Source organism: Tenrec ecaudatus, chromosome 6 (genome assembly GCF_050624435.1).
Source record: "Tenrec ecaudatus isolate mTenEca1 chromosome 6, mTenEca1.hap1, whole genome shotgun sequence".
Classification (NCBI taxonomy): domain Eukaryota; kingdom Metazoa; phylum Chordata; class Mammalia; order Afrosoricida; family Tenrecidae; genus Tenrec; species Tenrec ecaudatus.
In genome coordinates this window covers 114,536,998-114,544,952 of record NC_134535.1, presented here as the reverse complement: position 1 = coordinate 114,544,952, position 7,955 = coordinate 114,536,998, and the positions used below count along the sequence as shown (strand labels likewise).

General features: G+C 40.6%; 1 pseudogene; it reads left to right on the top strand.

Moving 5' to 3' along the window:
• Nucleotides 1-414: 414 nt before the first annotated feature.
• Nucleotides 415-1,461, top strand: LOC142451155 (eukaryotic translation initiation factor 3 subunit H pseudogene; annotated as a pseudogene).
• The last annotated feature ends 6,494 nt before the right edge of the window (nt 1,462-7,955 follow it).

Here is a 7,955-nt window from a genome sequence, read left to right as displayed (position 1 = left end):
TTGCCATCATCAGGTTCACAACATTTTTTTCTACTTGAGTTCTTGCTATCAGCTCATTTCCCCCACCTTCCCCACCCTCCCTCCCTCATAAACTCTTGACTTTAATTTTTTTTTCATGTCTTACACTGACTGCTCTTTCCCTTCACCCACTTCTCTGTTGTTCATCCCATAGGAGGAAGTTATATGTTGATCATTGTGATCAGTTCCCTATTCTCCCCCAACCTTTCCCTTCCCCTCCAGGTATTGCTACTCTCATTATTGTTCCTGAGGGCTTCATCTCTCCTACATTCCCCGTGTTTCAAGCTCTTATATGTACCAGTGCACATGCTCTGATCTAGCAAGGTTTGCAAGGTAGAATCGGGGTCATGATAGTGGGGGAAGGAAGAATTAAAGAATTGAGGAGCTGTCCGGCTGGAAAGATGGCGTCCCGCAAGGAAGGCACTGGACCAGCAACCACCACCTCCATCTCTGCGACCGGCGCTGCAGGGAAGGGCAAGGGCAAAGGCGGCTCCGCAGACTCGGCCGTGAAACAAGTGCAGATCGAAGGCCTGGTGGTATTAAAAATATTCAAGCATTATCAAGAAGGACAAGGAACTGAGGTTGTCCAAGGAGTGCTTCTGGGCCTGGTTGTCGAAGATCGGCTTGAAATCACCAACTGCTTTCCTTTCCCTCAGCACACGGAGGATGATGCCGATTTTGATGAAGTCCAGTATCAGATGGAGATGATGCGAAGCCTTCGCCACGTGAACATTGACCACCTCCACGTGGGTTGGTACCAGTCAACGTTCTATGGCTCGTTCGTCACGCGGGCGCTCCTGGACTCGCAGTTCAGTTACCAGCACGCCATCGAGGAGTCCGTGGTGCTCATTTACGATCCCATAAAAACTGCCCAAGGATCTCTTTCGCTGAAGGCATACAGACTGACTCCGAAACTGATGGAAGTTTGTAAAGAAAAGGATTTTTCTCCTGAAGCATTGAAAAAGGCAATGATCACCTTTGAGCACATGTTTGAAGAAGTGCTGATTGTAATAAAAAATTCACATCTGATCAACGTTCTGATGTGGGAACTTGAGAAGAAATCAGCGGTTGCAGATAAACACGAATTGCTCAGCCTTGCGAGCAGCAACCATTTGGGGAAGAATCTACAGAGTGGATGAAATGAGCCAAGATATAGTTAAATACAACACGTACATGAAGAACACTAGCAAGCAGCAGCAGCAGAAACATCAGTACCAGCAGCGGTGCCAGCAGGAGAATATGCAGCGTCAGAGCCGAGGAGAGCCACCGCTCCCCAAGGAGGACTTATCCAAACTCTTCAAGCCCCCCCAGGCCCCGGCCAGGATGGACTCGCTGCTCATTGCAGGCCAGATTAACACTTACTGCCAGAATATTAAGGAGTTCACTGCCCAAAACCTAGGCAAACTCTTCATGGCCCAGGCACTACAAGAATATAACAACTAAGAAAAGGAAGTTCACAGAACTGGAGTTAACGTGGACTCTTGAGAGCACGAGGGGGCAACTGTTGGATTGAAAAGTACAGAAGATTTTGTAAGGCCATTGCTTGCTTTGGCTGTAAAATGCCTCTTTTCAAGCCAAAAAATAAAATTAAAGCATGTTTTAATAAAAAAAAAGAATTAGAGGAAAGTTGTATGTTTCATCAGTGCTTGTGTTAGGGTAGACTAGAGAGACAAATTCATGGACACGGATATGTGTATAAGAAAGAGGTTTATATACAAGAGCAATTGGATATTGAGAAAACATCCCAGACCAGTCCAGATGAAGTCCATAAGTACTATATTAGCCCATATGTCTAATACTAATCTACAAAGTCCTCTTCTGACTAATGAAACACATGAAATGATGCTGAATACAGGAAGATCACAGGCTGGTGGGTGGAAAGCCTTGTGGATCCAATGGTGGTGGAAGCATCTCAGCACTGGTGTGGATCTCCATGTGGCTGCTCCAGCTCTAGCATAGCTTTTTTAAAATCAGGAATGTCTCACGGGGAATGAGCATGTGTCCTGCCTCCAGGGAGCTATTTATCTCTTTAGAACCTCCAAATGAAATCATCAAGCTATGACCTGATTGACAGGCTAAACTCCACCTCTTCACTCTTAATTCTCAAATTGACAACAGATTACATAACTACCACAGTGCTATACTGCACCCTGACTGGCTCCTCTCTTCCTTATGACTTTTCTGTAAGGCGATGTCCAATTGTCTACAGATGGGCTTTGGGTTTCCACTCTGCACTTCCCCTCATTCACATTGATATGTTTTTTTTGTTGTTGTTCTGGTCTTTGATGCCTGATACCTGATTCCATCGACACTGCATGATCACACAGGCTGGTGTGCTTTTTCCCTGCAATATAGTTGTCTTTCCCTGTGGTCTACCTGTCTCAGAGAGCAGTGTATTAAAGTCACCTACAATAATTGTTGACCCTGTCATTTATTTTTTCATCTTTTGGAGCATTTGTTTGACAATGTTCATTAGTCTCTTGTTGGGAACATATATATATATATATATATATATATATATATACATATATTAATATGTATTATATATATATATTATCCACGCTCGTTCTTGGTCTACTGTTCCTTTGAGCACTATAGAGTGCCCCTCCTTATCTCTTGTTATGGCTTGCACCTTGAGATCAATTTTGTCTGAGATTAGGCTTACAACCTCTGGTATTTTTTGAATTGCCATTTGCTTCATACATTTTTCTCTAGCCATGATTATCAGCCCAGTTTTACTGTAATCTTGAAATGTGTCTCATATAGGCAGCACATTGACAGCTTGCATTTTCTAAGCCAGTCTGTGAGCCTCTATCTTTTAATGGCTGAGTTCCCTCCATTGATATTCAAGGTTCGTACATCCATCTGTGGACTCTGTGATGTCATCTTTTACCTTTTGTCTAGGGTGTTTTCCTACCTCCCTTTCTTATCCATGTGTTGTGCATGTGTGTGGTTCATTCTTCCCTTCTAAGCACTATTGAACAAATGCTATTTTGGGGCCTTTTTTCTTTTTGTTGATCTCTGAGTGTAATTATTCTATGGACGGTCTCTTATTTGTGCTCAGTGTTGTTCTTCTGCCCATACTGGGTAGGGCTGGGTTTATTTTCACATATTTTTTAGTTTTTCCTTGTCTGTAAAGACTGTTACTTCTCCATCTATAGTGATAGGTAATGTGATTGATAAAGTATTATTTGATTTATGTTATTTTCCTTTAATTTTCAGAATTTTAGTCTACTCTCTCCTATTCTATATAGTGTCCACTGATAGGTCTGAGCATAATCTTAGTTGGGTGTCTTTATAGGTGACTGTGTTTTTTCCCTAGCTGCTCTTATGATATTCTTCATTTACTCAAAGTTGAATAGTTTAACTATTATATGTCTTGGTGACTTCTTCTTGGTATTCAATCTAACTAGTGTTCTTTTGTCCTCCTGAATGGTTCCCTGGTTTTCATACTTTAAGCTGGGGAACTTTTCCTCTAAAATTCCCTTGCTTTTTTTTTGTCATTGACTTCATCATTGTGCCTTATTTTTGTAGTCCAATTATTCTGATATTGAGCCTCTTGATAGCATTAGACATGGCTCTCAGGTTTTCTTCCACTTCTCTGATTATTTTATTTGACTTTCCCACTTGTTGAATCCTGCCTAGTTATCCTCTATGTCACTGGTGCAATTCTATGCCTCCTCCAGTATGTTGGCAAAGTCTGTGAATTTGCTCCTTGCTTTTGTTACCTGGGACCTTAACTCTTGTATTTCCTTTTGGTGTGTGGCCTTGATCTCCTCTATCATTTCATCCTTTTCTATATTGCTTCCCTCATATCCTTAATGACTCTAGCAAAGTGTTTTACAACCTTACTAGTTGCAACTATTTAATACAGTTCACCATATTGTGTTGACCCCAAACCATAGAATTATTTTCATTGATGCTTCACAACTGTAATTTTGCTACTGTTATGCATTGGGCAACCCCTGTGAAAGGGTTGTTCCATTCTCAAAGGGGTTGCATCCCACAGGTTGAGAACTGCTGCTCTAGCAGCATTCTGAAAGTTTATTTCTGTGGCAGGTTGACATCTGCCTCTTCTATGACTACTTTTAGGTACAGATTATCCTCTGACATTGGATTTTGTTTCTTCTGGTTTCTTATTGAGGCTTTTGAAGCAACTTGCTTTTTAAATGACATTTTGGAGGAACTTGGTGCTATTTTTCTGGAAGTCAGAGATCCCTGGGCTTTCTCTATGGGGGATTAGTATTTATGCTTCTGCAGGCTGTCTGTAGCCAACTTCCCTGGAGGGTTGTTTTACCTCTAACCCACTGGGTTTCCCTCTTTTTCCAGTCTGTTGGGAATCTGTAGGGCAGGTTGGATGACCTTCTCAGTCATTAGGCTCTAAGATCGGCCTGTGTTGCATTCCAGCAACTCTCAGGCCTCCCTAGAGGGTGTTTTCAGCTATGCAAGTCGGGTTCTGAAGGAAAGTGCTGGCCTGGAAGCATGCAGTTCCAGGGTTGGGGATGCAGCAGTGTTGTGGGTCATCTGCTTATGGCTACAGGCATTTTGTACAGGTGTATGGGCAAGAAACAGGGCCCAAATGCACCTGTTAGAAGGCTGGGGAATTCCAGGCAGGGCAGGGAAAAGGTAGGAAAGAAAGTTCTGGTCTTGGAGGAGGGATCCACCAAGAAGCAGCAGGAGGACCCTGTGCCGTTGGGGTATTAAACCACGGTTGTATGAGTCTCTGCTGGCTGGCTGGTGCTTAGACATATGTTGGTGTAAATATAGATGTGTATTTATGTAAATATATAAATCTATAAATATACATGTATTTGATATGTAAATACAACAAGAAAGTAGATGGACTTTGAGAACCTAATTAAAATGGACCTAAGTGCAATAACTGTTTGTTCTAATGATGTGGCATTGTATGATACTCACCTCCCAACGTGATCGCTGAAGACAAAATGGCAAAATGGGTGCATAAGCAAATCTGGTGAAGAAAGCTGATGGTGTCTGGCTATAAGAAGATACAGTGTTTGGAGTCTTAAGTGTTTGTAGTTAAATAAGCAGCCATCTAGCATGGAGGCAACAAAGCACACATGAAAGAAGCACACCATCCTATGTGTTTATAAGTTGTCAATGGAAATAGGCATCTGAAGTTCAAAAATAAACAAAGAGCGTGGAAACTTGAAACCCACCTATAAGATACTTGGACAGTCCCTCACAGAAGGGCCACACAGAACGGATGATAAATCCAGGGTGCAATAGAGCCTTGATGAAACACATAACTATCCTCTAATTCATTAATTAATAATTCCTCCCCTTAGGAGTTTGGTCTTTGTTTTACCTCATTAATCTTGCTAGACCTGCATGTTTTCATTTGTATTATTAAAAGCATTTGGGGCATAAAAGCCAAGAGAGAAACCCCTTCAGAAACAGTAATGGGAGTATTGATTTCCTGAAGATAGGGTAAGATAGGAGGAGGAAGGAGGGGAAAAGGGATGTGATAGCATTGATGATTGTATAACTCCACTCAAGGGGCAAATAACAGAATTGTGGGTGAATGGATATGTTGGATGTGGTAAGATACATGTCGCCCAAAATAATAGTAACAATAATAATAATAAGAGTTCCTGGGGGATAGGGTCAGGGAGGAAGGAGATAGAGGGGATGTGATATCAAAAAGTTCAAGAAGAATGAAAATATTTTAAAACTGATTGCGATATTAATTGCACAATTATGCTTATTGAATTATGGCGTCTATAAGAGTTCTCACTAAGATTATTAATAAAAAGAAAAAAAAGTAACGAGGAAGATCAAGAATATCAAACAATTCTGTTTTGGAAAATGCATCAGCAGAATGCTCCTTAGAAGTGAGAATGGTGAGACTTTGTCTCATGTACGTTGGATACATAATCAGTATAGACCAGTCTTTGGAGAAGGGCATCATGGTTGATAAAGGGTCAGCAAAAAAAGAAAACCTCCAAAGAGATAGATTATCACTGTAACTACAGCAGTAAGCACAGACTAACGGCTATTGTGAGGATAACAAAAGATTTGACTGCGCTTCATTTTGTCGTACATAGGGTCTATATGAATCAAATTGAGACAACTATATGACAATCTAAATGAATTAATGAATAAGACAACTTGATACCACCTAATAAAAAATTCTACAACATTTTATACATTCCTAATAAATTCTACCAAATATTTTAAAAAACAGTATAAATTTAATGCAAAAAGGAGAATGGATAAAAATGGAACACTCTTCAACTAATTTTAATATAACAAAGTCAGAAGGAGCTTTCACAAGAAAAGAAGTCTATATAGATCCTTTTTTATAAATATAGATGCAAAACTTTTTTGGTGACAAATTTAATAAAATTGCTCCAAGGTTAAAAATATCTGGTGGCACTTTTGGATAAGCATCAAGTTGCTAATAGCAAGGTTGATGGTCCCAAATTCAGTTTTCTTTGCATGATAAGATTGACAGCTTTGGTAAAGACTGATAGTCTCAGAAACTGTGTTTTTATTGTTTTGACTCACAATGACTCACAATAGAGACCCATGACATCCTCGCATTGTCCTTGAGACTACATGGCAGCCACTGTGCCAATTCCTTTTGTTAAGGGTCTTCCTCTTTGTCACTGACCCTCAACTTTATCAAACCTGGTGTCTTTCTCCAAGGACTGCTCTCTCCTGACAACTTCCCCATGTGTGTGGTAGTTACATAATCTGGTGTCAATTGTAGGATTAAGAGTGAAGGGGTGGAGTTTATTCTGTCAATCAGGATATAGCCAGTGAGGCCTCTGTGTGGGCATGGCCTTCCCCTGAGGATTCTGGGAATTCCTGTATTTCCTCCTTGGAGGCTGGAGATGCTCTCTGCTCACTCCCTGTGAGACATTTCTGATGAGAAGCCACATGAAGCTACCCTGATGCAGCCAGAACCCTGGGAGCTGGAGAAACCACATCGAGATCCCTGCCAGTGCTGAGATGCTTACAACGCCACCGGATCCACAAGGCTTCCCACCCACTGGCCTGTGATCTTCCTGCATTTGGCCTCATTGCATGTGTTTCATGAATCAAAAAGTAACTATAGATTGGTCTCAGATATATGGGCTAATATCAGACTTCTGGATTTGATCTGGACTGGGTTGGGATGTTTTCTCAATATTCAACTGCTCTTGTATATAAAGCTGTTTCCTATACACTATGGGAGTGTCTAGATTTGTTTCTCTAGTCAACCCAGACTAGCACAATATGAGAAGTAATCATGTTATCCTTTCTTCTAAGGAGCTTTCTTGTACTTCTTCCAAGACAAATTTGTTTAATATTTTGGCAGTTCAAAGTCCTTCAATATTCTTCAACAGTACTATCGTTCAAATACATTGATTTTTCGATGGTCGTCCTTATTTAATGTCCAACCTTCACATGTACACGAGGCAATTAAAAATATCATGGTTTGGATCAGGAGTATCTCTGTACTCAGAGTAGCAATGTTGTTTTAAATACTAATGGATCATATATAGCAGATTTTTGTAATGCAATATGTTGTGTGATTGCTTGACTGATGCTTCCATGAATATTGATGTGGATCCAAGCAAGATGAAATTCTTGACAGCTTCAGTATTTTCTCCAGTTATCAAGATTTTTACCTACTGGTCCAGTGAGTTTTTGTTTTCTTTACACTAAATGATAATCCAGACTGAAAGCTGCAAGCCTTGATCTTCATCAGCAAGCGCTTCACGTCCTCCTCACCTTCAGCAAATAGGCTTTTGTCACCTGCACATTACACATTGTTAATAAATCTTCCTCAATCCTGATGCCACATTCTTCTTCATATAATCCAGCTTCTCTTGCCATTTTCTCAGCATAAAGAATGAATACGTATGATGAGAGGATACAGCCTAGACATATCTTTCTTGATTTTAAACCATGCATCACTTCCTTGT